This window comes from Pongo pygmaeus, chromosome 18 (genome assembly GCF_028885625.2).
Source record: "Pongo pygmaeus isolate AG05252 chromosome 18, NHGRI_mPonPyg2-v2.0_pri, whole genome shotgun sequence".
NCBI classification, from domain to species: Eukaryota; Metazoa; Chordata; class Mammalia; order Primates; family Hominidae; genus Pongo; species Pongo pygmaeus.
Genome location: NC_072391.2, coordinates 10,258,746 through 10,274,584, shown reverse-complemented (window position 1 = coordinate 10,274,584; position 15,839 = coordinate 10,258,746). Strand labels below are relative to the sequence as shown.

Here is a 15,839-nt window from a genome sequence, read left to right as displayed (position 1 = left end):
TCATCCGAGCAGTACACCCTGCACACAATTTGTAGTCTTTTATCCCTCACCGCCTTTCCACTTTTTCCCTCTGAGTCCCCAAAGTCCATTGTGTCATTCTTAGGCCTTTGCATCCTCATAGCTTAGCTCCCACTTAGGAGTGAGGACATAAGATGTTTGGTTTTCCATTCCTGAATTACTTCAGTTAGAATAATAGTCTCCAATCTCATCCAGGTTGCTGCAAATGCCATTAATTAATTCCTTTTTAGGACTGAGTAGTATTTCATCATATATCTATATATTTCATTGTATATCTACACCACAGTTTCTTTATCCACTCACTGAATAGTATTCCATCATATATATATGTATATATATATATGTGTGAATATATGTGTGTGTATATATGTATGTGTATGTGTGTATATATATATATATATATATATATATATAATATTACAGCTTCTTTATCCAAACTAACAAACACAGCCCTAACTTCTGATTATCCCAAAGCATTTTCCTTTGGGGAACTGCCCCTCCCTGGCTCCTAGTCTTTATGGTTGGGTGAGAACTGACCCAGCCTCCCCTTTTCAGCCCCAGGGATGAAACATGACTTGAACCTGATGAATTTGCATGTATCACTCCCTGAGTCGCTATGATTGGCACAGGGATGGTCAAAGAGGAGACCTTGAGGTTGCTAAATTAAAGGTTTGGAGAAGGCAAGCAATGGGAAATAAGAATGACCATGGTGAATTCTTGGATTAGAGGCATTCCTCCTCCTTTACCTCTTACTGGAGAGTTGCTTTATCAACTGCTTTTGGTTCAGCCTCCCAGATTATCAGCTTGGCTATTCTAACTGGCAGATTATTCAATCTTTTATTTATCTACCTTCTCAGGGTACATTTCCATGGCACAGTGCTGGGACATGGCACAGTACTGGGTAGATATTAGTTGAACGCATGAATAGAGGCTGGGTATTACCTCCTATGCACCTTGCCTACAAATCAGGTTGCCGTCTTCATATGGATGGTGGTACCTACCCATGTTTTATCACGTTGGTGGTTAAAGTAGCCCAGGTGTGGCTAATTGAGTAGAAAGTGACGACATCAGGGAAAATTTCACAATTCTGCTATTATAGAAAAACAAGACCAGGCATTGTGGCTCACGTCTGTAATCCCAGCACTTTGGGAGGCTGAGGTGGGCAGATTACTTGAGGCCAGGAGTTCGAGACCAGCCTGGACAACTTGGTGAAACCCCGTCTCTACAAAAAATACAAAAATTAGCATGGACATGGCCTGTGCCTGTAATCCCAGCTACTGGGAGGTTGAGTGAGGTAGGAGGATTGCTTGAGCCCAGGAGGCAGAAGTTGCAGTAAGCCATGATAGCACCATTACACTCCAGCCTGGGTGACAGAGTGAGACCGTGCCTAAAAAAAAAAAAAAAAAAAAAGAGAAAAACTAGTTACGGAAATGACAATATTTAATAGTATTTGCATGAAACAAAGTAAGAAATAGATTGGTCATGAAATAAAAAATGCAGTGACATTTAAAGAAATATTACATCTAGGTACATACTGCAGCTTTCTCCTTAATACTCATTGCTATTTACCCCAGCCTCAGGCTGATACTATCACAGACTGGAATTTAAAACTTACCTTGACATAGGTTCCAGGTCAATGATTCTCAAACGGTGGTCCAAGAACCACCTGCACTGAACAAACTGAACTGGGATCTCTGGGGTGAGGCAAGAACTTGAGTTTGAAAGAGACTTCTAGGTGAGCTTATGCTCGAGAATCTCTGGGAACAATGTTCTGAATTTGTTCCTGAACGGGCATTATGGTGTGTGTTTCTCATAGCCATGCATATCTGAACTCAGGGTGATTCTGTATTATCAAGGGGAAAGGGTGGAGGAGAAAGACAAACACAACCTTCTTAGAACAAAGCAAACAGATGAGCTCATAAAGCAAAGTGCTACGGGAAAGCATGGAAAGTGAGATGAATTCTGCCTCAAAGGAGTTTAATGAGGATTAAAGAAGAAAGGTGGGTTTAGAGTGAGATTCACAGGGTATTGAGGTCATGTGGTGTGGAAAAGGAGTCCCCAAAGGAAAGAAAAAGGAGGAATGGGTTATAAGACCCGGGCAAAAAGGAATGTGTAACCACCACAGGCTGCTCCACAGGCTGCAGAAATAGCTTGAGTAAGGGATGATGATAAAAATGGACAAACGTGGACTATGTTTTGGGAATTGAACCTGTGGCAGGAGCATTGCAAATATCAAAAATAGAGGGATAAAGCTGGAATTATGGACAGGAACAGTGAAGATCCTGAACATCACGCTGGTAATGGAAACATATTTGTTAAATACATAACATCAAATTTGCCATTTTAACCACTTTTAAGTGTCCAGCTCAGTGGCATTAAGCACATTCAGATTGTTGTGCAACCATCACCACCATCCATCTAAAACTCTGCACCCATTCAACATTCTTTCTCTTCCCAGGCCCTGGTAGCCTTTATTTTACCTTCTGTTTCCATGAATTTGACTATTCTAGATACCTCATATAAGCAAATTATACAATATTTGTCCTTTTGTGTCTGACTTACTTCATTTAGCATAATGTCTTGGGAAGTTTCATTCATGTAGCAAGTATCTGACTTTCGTTTATTTATTTATTTTATTTTTTATTTTTATTTTTGAGATGGAATCTCACTCTGTTGCCCAGGCTGGAGTGCAGTGGCGCGATCTCAGCTCACTGCAACTTTCGCCTCCTGGGTTCAAGCAATTCCCCTGCCTCAGCCTCCTGAGTAGCTGGGACTACAGGCGTGTGCAACCATGCCCAGCTATTTTTTTTTTTTTTGTATTTTTAGTAGAGATGGGGTTTCACCATGTTAGCCAGGATGGTCCCAATCTCCTGATCTCGTGATCCGCCTGCCTCGGTCTCCCAAAGTGCTGGGATTACAGGCGTGAGCCACCGCGCCCGGCCCAACTTTCCTTTATTTTTAAGGCTAAATAGTATTCCATTGCAGATGCATACAAAACATTTTTTAAATCCACTCATCCATTGATGGACATTTGGTTTCTCATTTAATATTTTTGAAACAAGGACTGTTATGTCTGGGAATTGATGGAGGAAAATAGGTATTGGGCAGGTTTTGTTTTGTTTTGTTTTGTTTTGTTTTGCTTTTTTTGAGACAGGGTCTCACTCTGTTGCCCATGCCAGAGTGCAGTGGAGCCATCTCAGCTCACTGCACCCTCCACCTCCTGGGCTCAAGCAATCCTTCCACCTCATCCTCCTGAGTAGCTGGGACTACAGGTGTGCCCCATCACTCCTGGATAATTCAAAACACTTTTTTTTTTTCTGTAGAGACAGGCTTTCACTATATCATCCAGGCTGGTCTGGAACTCATGAGCTCAAGCGATCCTCCCAAAGGGGTAGGTATTTAGAATGAGGAAGATAGTGCAAGGTCTTCTTTGTGGCCACATGAGGACTCTGGGGTCTGGCTAATCAAAAGAGATAAATATCAACTAGTAATGACTGCATGTCTGCTGTGTTGAAAAATCCCCATGATTGATGGGCTATGCCTTCCACACTCATGGAGGGAGGACTGACACCTGCCAGGTATTTCCATTCCTGGTCTAAATTGTTTGGACTTGGGTTATCTTCATAGCCCTACTGGGGAAAGAGGTAGCATCTCTAACCCTTTAACCAGAGCCAAGGGAGGATCTTGGCAGTGTCTGAAGGGTCATTTCCAGCTTCAGATTATAGCTATGGCTTAAGAGGTATGAAAAATTCAGCCTCCGCCCTTGGCAATATCTGGAACTGAAGAATCAATAGTTTTTTTTATTTTGTTTTCTCTTTCCTCTGCTGAATCATCAGTGGTGAGAATGAAACAGTGCTGGAATTCTTGATCTTAGGAATCCGGGTGAGTCCTTCTTCCAGAAAATAAGCATCTGCTGGTTGACTCAAAACTTGAGGTGAACTTTCCGGGACGGGATGCCTTTGAAAATCAGGGAGTCTGTCATTTGTGCCTGTCACCCCAAGCTATGTCGATTCATTCATTCATTTGTAATGGGCTTCCCCTATTTTTTTAGCAATTCTTCTCTCTTTTTCTGTGGTGACAGTGCTTTGCTTTTCCCCGGGGAAAGTGCTGCTCTTCCATTCCCTGTGGCCTCGGTGGGGCTTTCCATCAAGGTGTCCTGCCCAGTTCCAGATCCCAGCCACAAAGATGGTTCCAGGATGAAGCCTGGCCAGTCAGAGATTTCTACATCCCTGGCCCCAGAGAGTGATTCAGGGAGAGAATCATGTCCCAAACATGTCCTTTGAGAGTTTACACCCACACATGGCAAAAGTAGGGATCTTTCACTTAGATCAGGGATTGGCAAACTTTTTTCTGTAAAGGGCCAGATGGTAAATATTTTAGGCTTTTTGGGCCATTCAGTCTCTGTTGCAGCTACTCAGTGCTGCCGCCTCTAGTGCAAAAGTATCCATAGACTATATAGATACTTCAATGAATGGGTGTGACTGTATTCCAGTAAAACTTTATTTACAAAAATGAGCAGTGGGCCACATTTGACCCATTGCCATCCTTGTCTTAATCTTTGCCAATCTAGGACCCACCTCATGAAGACAGCCACCTTGAAATGAACTCAGGGGAAAACAGAACTAAAATTAAGAGAGAATGAGCTTGGACAACAGTCACTGACTCCTGGATTTAGCCATGCCCGAAGGCAGCTGCCCCTTGGACAAGCCAGTTATGTCATCCAACATTATCTTTTACTGCTGGTGGTAATTTGACATGGGTTCTTTCATTAAAGAGAGTCCTGGCTCATAGCGACCTCTCCAGCCATCTGTTCTGGGAGTCTTAAAATTGTAAAATGAACTGGGAAGGCCCATCAACAACCAAGCAGGAAAGAGGAGAGGGACTTTTCAAAATCTCAGTTCAGAGGCCTCCGCTGAACTTTCCCATTGGCCAGAAGCAGGGAGGCTGATCTTGTCCACCTATCCCCTTCCCCTGCCAAAGTCCTATATACTCTTTCAACCATTTATTGAGCACCTAGTATTTGCCAGGCCCTGTGCGTTGATCTAGAAGGAAGGGAAGAATGGATACGTGTTCCATTGTACTGTACGTGACCAGTGTGCGTGCTGTGGGCACCTGCATACCATATTTCATGCCATCCTTACAACAACCCGAAGAAATAGGATTGTTATTTCCATCTTGCACATAAGAAATCATCAGCAACAGAGCTGAAGAGGGTTAAGTGATTTGCTCAAAGTAACGCAGATAAAAAGTGACGGATCTAGGATATAAACCCAGCACTGGAGGTTCAATCCATTTACCCCATCAATACCATTGCTGTCTTCCTTAAGAAGAGGTTCAGACTGGTGGCTCTTGTCCTTGTCACAGAAAAAGCACATTTATAATAAGCCTGCACCTTACACGGATGAGGAAAAGAGTGAAGGAAAGCCAATGGCATCTGTCACTTGGCTCACCGGGAGCATTATAAACAAGCATGGGCCCATTAGCTGTAAATACAGACTTCAGCCATTCTTCCAAGTAAATTGGTAGTGCTGTATTAGAAAATCTCTCTCTGCAAAATGCTAACAATGCAGTGGTGCTTAAATTTTATATATGCAAGATGATGACTAGATACATAAAATGGGAAGAAAAAAATCTGCAACTGACAAGAGTTGGATACACAATTATTATTTTTTCCCCTCTCTCCCAGTTTCTTTCCCAAACAGTCTGGAGTGAGTTTCCTTATGGAGAAAGTTAACAATAAAACTGCTAACTATAAGCGGGTACACGGCACTCATATGGGGATGTTGAGAAACTGGCAATCTCTGCTTTTCTAGAGAAGAATCAGAATTTTGTCACTGGTAACATTGCAGCCTACTTAAAAATAGTGATGGTTCCTACCAAATGCACTGGCATTTTGCATGTGGAAGGGTAGGCTCTGCTTCCTTTATGTTTGAGGCTGACTTGGCTGCAGAAATTTTTTTTTTTTTTTGAGACAGGGTCTTATTCTGTTGCTCTCTGCTGGAGAGCAGTGGCCCAATCACAGCTCACTGCAGCCTCGACCTCTCGGGCTCAAGCAATCCTCCTGCCTCAGCCTCCTGAGTAGCTGGGACTGCAGGTGCATGCCACCATATCCAGCTAATTTTATTTTTATTTTTTGTAGGGACGGGGTTTCATCATGTTGCCCAGGCTGGTCCGAAACTCCTGAGTTCAAGTGATCCACCCGCCTCAGCCTCCCAAAGTGTTGGGATGACAGGTGTGAATCATGCACCCACGTGGAATTTTTGTTATAGGATATTGTGTGGCAGAGCCTGGAACATGAGCTCGAGACCTGGGACTGACGAGGAGAGAAAGGAAGAGAGAGGGAGGGAGGGAAGTCGGGGTGAGTTACAGGGAGAGTGCAAAGAGAGATGCAAAGGATAGAAAGAAACAGAAAGGAGGCCTTCTTAGTGACTTTAACTGTGACATTCAACCCAAGAAAAGAAACAAAATTAATGCCTTCAGTTTGGAGACTTTGAAAGTTTCTGTGCCAGAGCTTAAGCTGACTGAGAGGGTGTTTGAACACTCATGAAGAGCCCACCCACAGCCTCAAGATGCACTGGTCTTCAGAGTGCAATGATGTCTGCACTGGCATCTCATCCATGTACCTCCAAGAGCTGAACCCATTAGCTTGGCCAATCTATTCCTCCCACGAACAGCCTGAGAGCCAATGAATGACCCAGAAGACAGACACCCTGGGGGTATAGCATGAGTCTTCACCAACCTGTTCAGACCCTCCTGCCAGCTTGGGCTGTCCAGCAGTGCCTGCATGTTGAGGACACATTGACGCTGCAGTCACAGCCTGGCATGATGGCCCCTGGTGTGACCCTCATGCTTCTTTTGAGTCAACATCTTGGTGGTCTAACCATGACCTGTGTTGATACTATGGCCACACAGTAGCCTCAGAGGACACTCAACAATGTAAGCAAGTGTGTATCATTACTTGGACAGTGGAGGGTGTGGTGTTTGTGTGTGCATAAAAAGTATGTGTTATTGTTGTTTTATAAAGGGAATGCTGTTTTGGAGATTCTTCCATATTTGCAGTAATAAATCTATATAATTATTGCTAACTGGTTTTCTGTAGTTCTGTTGTACCAATGGCACTTCAGCAAATACCTATGTATGAGTGTGTATGTATGAGTATTTCTCTAGATAATGAAAAAGGAAGGGATAGGCTGGGTGCAGTGACTCACGCCTGTAATCCCAGCACATTGGGAGGCTGAGGTGAGTGGATCATGGGGTCAGGAGATTGAGACCATCCTGGCTAACATGGTGAAACCCTGTCTCTACTAAAAATAAAAAAATTAGCCAGACGTGGTGGCGGGCGCCTGTAGTCCCAGCTACTTGGAAGGCTGAGGCAGGAGAATGGCGTGAACCCGGGAGGTGGAGCTTGCAGTGAGCCGAGATCGCGCCACTGCACTCAATCCTGGGGAACAGAGCGAGATGGAGTCTTAAAAAAAAAAAAAAAAAAAAAAAGAAAAGAAAAAGGAAGGGATAATGCACTGAAGAGAGGGAAGGACATTGCCAGGTTAATTTCTACACCTCTGCTTGAATCTTCTTGCTGTCCCGGCAAGCAGGGCAGGGGCTTTGATTTTGCTCCTAAGAATTCTGCTAAAACCTCCACGGTAGCAGAATAATTATCGTAGGCAGAATAATGACCCCTCCCATCCCCAAAGATATCCATATCTTAGTTCCTGGAATCTGTGAACATGTTGGGTTACATGGCAAAGAGGGATTAAAGTTGCAGATGGAATTAAGGTTGCTAATCAGCTGACACTGAGATGGAAAGATTATCCTGGATTATTGAGGTGAGTGTTGTAATCACAGGGGTTCTTATAAGAGGAGGAGAAAGAGAGAAAAGAAAAGGAGCCAGGAGACAAGAGCATGAGAAGGATTTGGTCTCTTCTTGAGAGGAAGGGATCCTGAGTCAAGGAGTGTAGGTGACCTCTAGAAGCAGAAAAGACAAGGAAATAAATTATTCCCTAGAGCCTCCATAAGGAACGCAACCCTGCCAATATTTCGATTTCAGCCCAGTGAGATCAGTTTCAGATTCCAGAATTGTAACATCATAGATTTGAGTTGAGAAACCTCTAAGTTTGTAGTAATTTGTTATAGCATCAATAGAAAGCAAATACAGCCCTTGTCCAAAAATATCCCTCATACCCCAGAGCAGAGAGGAATCTATTTCTGAGAATGGTTTTATGGAACTCGTAGGGTGGGAGGCTGGAGGAGGGTTAGCCTTTGAGTAAAGCTGCTAGGGGCACTGGAGTAGTATAGAATGTTAATATTTGCTGCAAAGAGACTCAATTTTGATATTGCAGTGATGCTAGGACCACATGTTTTTATATATCTATATAATATATTAGATAGAGTCTGTCTTTGTTGTCCAGGCTGGAGTGCAGTTGCACAATCTCAGCTCACTGCAACCTCTGCCATCTGGGCTCAAGCAAGTCTCCTGCCTCAGCCTCTAGAGTGCTGGGATTACAGGTGCCCACCGCCACACTCAGCTAATTTTTGTATTCTTAGTAAAGATGGGGTTTCATCATGTTGGCCAGGCTGGTCTCGAACTCCTGACCTCAAGTGATCTGCCTGCCTCGGTCTCCCAGAGTGCTGGAATTACAGGTGTGTGCCACTGTGCCCATCCTGTTAATTGATAATGATGCTACCTCCTTCCACTCCAAAGATGCCACTTGTAGACATGCATAAATAGTCAGTTTTCAGAGTCTACTCGTAAGACAAGGTTTTGATGGGGACATGAGGGACTCTTCTCAGACCATGCCCACTGCAGTACCTGGATCAGGAAGAGCTTTGGGTTCTTCAGTGAACGAAACACGCTTGTGTACAAGGTCACCCTGGCCAAACCCTCATTTTCACGAGCAACCGCAAATGTCCTGTTTTATCAGGATCCCAGGGAGGGAATGAGCAATAATGGTATCAGTTTTACTCTTGACTGCTGCTTTGCAAAATCACCATTTCATCTCACCTTGTCCTTCTCTCTCCTTGTCTTTTTGCCTTCCCCTCTGTTCTGCACAGCCAGCCTCTCCTGTTCACTCTCAAAATTAAAAGGGACTAGCAAATGGCTAGGCAGTCTTGACACACTCTTGCAGCATCAAACACTCTGGTTGGTTTGGGGCTGCTTCTGCCAGGGGCAATCAGCCCTGAAAGTTCGAAACAGTTGTCTAACAGGAAGTTTCAGTCCTCACCTTCTGTGGGCTGGGGCACTGCTGATGAGAATAATTCAGGCTGCCTGTGTCATCTTCAGATTCAGCAGAAAAAAAAACACAATAAAGATATTTTCATTTGCAGAAATAAAAAGAGATCAGCTCGGGGCTGTGAACTGGTGCAGAATCTGAGCAAATCTAACAAGATGAGTTCATCTTGAAGGAATAGAGGGAAGATATTTAAAGTGTTAGCTCTGAAGTTGGGTGAGAATCCTAGCTCCACCACATTGAGACTCTTACTTAAACTCTAATACTTGTTTTTCCCATCTGTGAAATGGGATATTTGGTCCTTAGCCCATAGCAGAGAGGAATCTATTTCTGAGAATGGTTTTATGGCTGTCATGGGGTGAGAGGCTGGAGGAGGGTGAACGCTTGAGTAAAGCTGCTGGAGGCACCGGATCAGTATAGACTTTGTCAATATTTCCTGCAAAGAAACTCACAATGTTTGTAAGTAGGCACTGATTTTGAAAAGACCTATGTATTCCACATTTTCCAGTTGAAGAAACTCTGGGTTTGTGACCCTGTGCAAATCGCTTTAATATCTCCATGCCTCACTTTACTTAAACGTAAAATGGAAGTATCACTGGTGCTCACCTCATACAATTGTGTGGATTTGGCCGGGAGCGGTGGCTCACGCCTGTAATCCCAGAACTTTGGGAGGCCGAGGCGGGCGGATCACAAGGTCAGGAGATTGAGACCATCTGGCCAACATGGTAAAACCCTGTCTCTACTAAAAATACAAAAATTAGCCAGGCGTGGTGGCGCTTGCCTGTAATCCCAGCTACTGGGGAGGCTGAGGCAGGAGAATCGCTTGAGCCCAGGAGGCAGAGGTTGCAGTGAGCTGAGATTGGGCGCCACTGCACTCCAGCCTGGGCAACAGAGCAACACTGCCTCAAAAAAAAATTATGTGGATTTAATGAGTCAAGACAAGAGAAACACTTAGATTAGTGCCTGGCATACAGTATGTGCCCAATAAATTAGATATGGTGATGAGATTGTCATCGGTACTCTTGCTTGCAAATGGCCATCCTGACTGGATTCAACTAGGGCAAAAGGTGGTAGGTGGGTTATGGGCATAGTAACTCAGCTATGGACAGGATGGAACTACAGCAAGAAAGAGAGAGGTTCTCTTTCTCCTCCCACCTCTCAGCTTTCTTCTATATTCCTGCCAAGCATTTATTTTGTCTTTCTGAGAATGGCTTTCATTAGCCCCCATGGCCACCAATAGGTAAAAGTTAGACTTTTCCCAGGTTTTTCACCAGCGAGGGCAGAATCCTACTTCCAAGTCCAGGTGGAAAAATCCTGAGGAACAGGAATGATTGGGTTGGCTTCTATCATGTTCCTGCCTCCTAGACCAATCACTGTGGCCAGAGTGGTGAGGTCCTATGATTGGCTGAGTTTTAATCACATGACTGTTGGACGTCCTATAATTGGCTCAGTTTTAATCACATGACTAAGGTCCCATGATGGGCTCAGATTCAATCACATGACTTTTCTTGGGGATTGTATGTATGGTTGACATGAAAGATAGAGCATTTCCCCAAAGAATGGACAGGCGGGGCAGACAGAGAAACGGATGTCTGTTATAGTAAAAGAAGAGCCCAGCGTATTTTCTAGCATGGAGCAGGACCTCAGTAGATCAGCCTGCATGTGTTAGACCCAGCCTCAAGGGTCCTTCTCTATAACATGGGCATCTCCTGTTACTACTAGTGAGGATGAAATAACATACTTTAGTACCTAGTAGTGCAGAAACGTATTAGGTGCTTTGTAAATTTCTTTGTCCTTCCCCTTTCTATAACCAGAGATGTAGAAGACCACCATATAAATAACTCAAATCATACACTGCTGGTGGGCATGTAAATTAGTTCGGCTGGTGTGTAAGGCAGTTTGGAGATTTCTCAAAGAACTAAAAATAGAGCTCCTGTTGGATTCAAGAATCCTATTACTGGGTATATATACCCACAGAATCACAAATCATCTTGCCAAAAAGACAACATATATTCTTGCCAAAAAGACACATATTCTCGTATGTTCATCACAGCATTATTCACAACAGCAAAGATGTGGAATCAACCTAGAGGTCCATCAGTGGTGGGCTGAATAAAGAAAGTTTGGTGCATATACACCATGGAATACCATGCAGCCATGAAAAAGAATGAAATCATGGCTTTTGCAGCAACATGGATGCAGCCGGAGGTCATTATCCCAAGCAAATCAATGCAGAAACAGAAAATCAAATACCACATGCTCTCACTTATAAGTGGAAGGTAAACATTGGGTGCACATGGACATAAAGATGAGAATGACAGACACTGGGGACTACCAGAGCGGGGAGGGTTGGAAGGGGTAAATGCTGACAAACTAGGTTGGGTACTATCTGTGCTCATTACCTGGGTGACGAGTTCAGCCATACCCCAAACCTCAGCATCATACAATATACCCAGATAACAAACTTGTACGTGTACCCCCTGAAACTAAATTAAAAAGTAAAAAAGAAAAAAATACCCAAAGCTTCTTGGGGAAATCTGCTTCAGAGCTGCCTCCCTGCACGACCCCAGAAACTCCAAAGCAAATGTAAGTTGAGAAACACTGCACTTACCACTTAGTAATTAGGCCGTGATTGTTGTTTATCTGTGCGCTGTACTGTAACTCCCTCTGCCTGAGGCTGGTGCTGGAGCTCGGAAAATACAATTTCCTCCAAACTAATTTAGTTTTAAGAGGAAAGTGAAAGTTTAAAGTAGTTTAATGTTTCAGCAAAACCATAATGGCTGGGGAAGATTGGACGATGTGAACCAATAAAGCACTCTAATTCTGATAATAACTCAAGGCTTAACTCTTCCCACATCAAAATCTATCCTGAAGCTGACACTTGGCACAGGACAACATGGTTTCAGGAGATGGTTGAGCAGTCATTCTTCTTTATTTATTTTAATTTATTTATTTTTAATCAACAGCATCACTTTTGACTTTAGTAGAGCCATAAAGACACAGCTGTTAATATCATTTATGGAGCCCTGTAGTTACACCTTTAGAGACAACCTCAGGATTTATTCGTTTCCATTTGCAAGTTTTCCCCAGACCCAGGGTTCTCAGGAGGAGTCCCATCCTTGGGCTGAACATGTAAGATAGTTGTTGAAAATCCCTGAGTCAAAACATTAATTCTAAAACTTGAAACCTCTGAGAGTCTCAGTTTCTCATGTACAAAATAGGCAGAAAGAGAAGGACTTCGTAGGGTTGTTGTTAGAATTAAATTGGGTAGTGATATAAGGCACTTGGCCAATGAGACTGAAGTGGTGGGGGCGGGGAGAGAGAGAGAGAGATAGAGAGAGAGAAGGGAGAGCAGGAGGGAGAACTAAGAACACAGCGTCCATTCTTTTGCTACACATTTTTATGTTTTTTTCAACTTTTATTTTAGATTCAGGGGGTATATATGCAGGTTTTCTTTGTTTGTTTTTAACCTGGTGTATTGTGTGATGCTGAGGTTTGGTGTGTGATTGAATCCATAACCCAGGTACTAAGCACAGTATCCAATAGTTAGTTTTTCAAACCTTGTCCCCTCCTGCTCTCCCTGCTCCAGTGGTCTGCAGTGGCTATTGTTCCCATGTTTATGTCCATGACTACTCAATATTTAGCTCCCACTTATAAGTCAAAACATGTGGTATTTGGTTTTCTGTTCTTGTGTTAATTTGCTTAGGATAATTGCCTACACCTACATCCATATTGCTGCAAAGGGCATGATCTTTGCTCTTTTTTATGGCTGCATAGTATTCCATGGTGCACATTTTCTTTATCCAGCCCATCATGGATGGGCCCCTAGGTTGATTTCATTGCTATTGTGTATTGTCTTTGCTATTGTGAATAGTGCTTTGATGACCATGTGAGTGCATGTGTCTGTTTGGTGGAATGATTTATTTTCCTTTGGGAATATACTCAGTAATAGGGTTGCTGGGCTGAATGGTTGTTCTGTTTTAAGTTCCTTGAGAACTCTCCAAGCTGCTTTCCACAGGGGCTGAACTAATTTACATGTTCATCAACAGAGGTTAAGTGTTCCCTTTTCTCTGCAGCCCCACTGGCATCTGTGTTTTTTGACTTTTTAGTAATAGCCATTATGCTTGGTGTGAGTTGATATTTCATTGTGGTTTTGATTTTTTGCCACACTTCTTGAGTACCTACTCTGTGGCTGGCATTATCACGGCACCCGAGGATCCATGAAGCCACAGGACATGGAACCTGACTCAAGGAGTTTCCAGTCTCACTGGGGATATAAGCAAACAATCAGAGGATCTCAGTCCTTCAGTGCTGTAGTGTTCTCATTTCTAAAGTGGTAATAATCCTGGAACCAGTTTCTTAGGGTTGTTGGTGAATTCAACATGTCAAGCTTTTAGAAGAGGCTCTGGCATATAATTAGTGCTCAGGGCATATTGGTTGGCTTTTTGTTTTCTTACAGCAAAGGAATTAATTAACAGAAAACATTTTGAGGAGCCGTGTTCACAGACGGCAACCACGGTGACCCCCCTTCCTGGGAGTGCTGTCAGAGGGAAAGTGGAGTGACGTCTTCAATCTGCCAGATCTTCACACCTGAGCAGGCAAGGGGCTCTGAGGGACATCTGGGCCCCAGGTCCAGGGGACTTGTTTCTGTTTCCTCCTGTGGCCCAGAGTTTGATGTGTAGGGCAGTGATGCCCAGCTCCTTGCACCTCTGGGCCACATCCTGGGTGGCTAGCGTGGCAGCTTATGGCGGGGATTCATCTGGGTCTGCCTACACCTTCATCCCACCAGTAACACGGCAAAGGGTTTCTTTTAGAGAAATATCTAAAAGAACACAAATCATGCCCTTTGCAGCAAATGGATGCAGCTGGAGGCTGTATCTTCCAGCCATGGACAAAAGTGACATGGACCAAAGTGTCAGTGAAGGATGCAAAAATTTGGCAGACACCAAATACATTCTCTCCTACACCCACCCGAGGTCCAAGGCTGATGACCTGTTCTTCCTTCTTTTTCTTTTCCTTTCGAGGTGCCATTTCTACACGTCGTCTTCCGCTTGCTGGTTTTTAAGACTGACAGTTTGCAAATGCTCCACATTTATAAGGGTGACCTAGAACTGGCAAAAGTCTTAGATGGCAAATCTCCAGTTCATGGGGCTGGCAGTGTTCAGCATTCAGAATTTCCTTATATAACAATGCTTGCATCGCTGATCTTGGTTTTTTGTTTTTTAAGTATATTTATGCATTGATACTGAGAAAAGCTTCCTTGTGATGATGTGACAAAACTGATTATTATCATACTTAAAGTATAAAACTTCCGCTTCCCCCAGTTAACCACTGTTCTGGTTTCTTTCACCGTGTATTAATTTTGCCTCTTTTAGAATTTAATGTAAATGGGATCATGGAGTATGTCTTCTTTTGAGAAAGGCTGATCCCCAGCGAGGCATCTTTGAGGCTCACTGTGTTATGTGACATGCATTACATGTATCCACCTTTTTATTGCCAAATACTATTCCTTCCTTCCTCAGGGAGAGTGCTGCTAGTCTTGGGTTTGAGGGCCTGGGAATCCATGCCTCTGAACTCTGGTGACCCTCCTAACAGCTCTCGACTCCACTTGGTGGCAGAGAGGTATGAGAGAGGATGTGTGGGCTTTGGTTCTTGCAGACCTGAGTGAATCTTGGCTCTGCTACTCACTAGTTGTGTGACTCATCGTGTTATTAATACATAATCCATGCCCATTCTCAGTTTTTTCACCTGTGAAATGAGCAGGCTGGTACTTACTGTATGGGTCACTGTCAAGAGTAAGTGAAATAATTTCCACTGTGGCTACTCAAGTCCAAACTTCTATTATCTTTTGCTGGGGCAACTACCATGGTTTTTATGCTTCCTCCTTTGTGCCTTATTATCAGTCTATTGCTCATACAGTGTTTATAGCAATGATTAGTAATGTAGATCAGATCCCATCTTCTCAAAAACTTCCAATGACTTCCCATCACATCAATTGATTGATTGATTGATTGACAGGGTCTTGTTCTGCCACCCAGGCTGGAATGCAGTGGTGCAATCACAGGTCGCTGCAGCTTTGAACTTCTGGGCTCAAGTGATCCTCCCATCTAAGCCTCCTGAGTATCTGGGACCACAGGCATGCACCACCATGCTTGGCTAAGTAAAGAACATTGTTTTTTTTTTTTTTTTTTTTTTAAGAGACAGGGTCTCACTATGTTGCCCAGGCTGGTCTTGAACTCCCGGTCTCAAGGGATCCTCCTGCCTTGGCCTCCCAAAGTGCTGGGACTAGAGGCATGAACAACTGCACTCAGTCCCCATTGCATTTAAATAATATCCAAGCTGTTTACCTTGGCCTGCCAGGCCCTTCATCATCTAGCCCATGCCCTTCTCTCCAACCATATTTCCCGACTCTTCTTCACCATGATCTTGCAGCTGCATTGACGTTCTTTCTGTTCTTTAAAGCTTTGAGGCTGCTTACAACCTCAGGGTGTCTCTCCTGCATAGAATCCATATCCCCTAGATCTTTGTAAGATTAGCGTCTTATTATCGTCTGGTGTCAGGTCAAACGTCTCCTCTTCAGTTTAAATGTCACCTCTT

At 43.6% G+C, this 15,839-nt stretch overlaps 1 pseudogene; it reads right to left on the bottom strand.

Moving 5' to 3' along the window:
• Window positions 1-13,742: 13,742 nt before the first annotated feature.
• On the bottom strand, window positions 13,743-14,273 carry LOC129015881 (small ribosomal subunit protein uS11-like; annotated as a pseudogene).
• Between the last annotated feature and the right edge of the window lie 1,566 nt (window positions 14,274-15,839).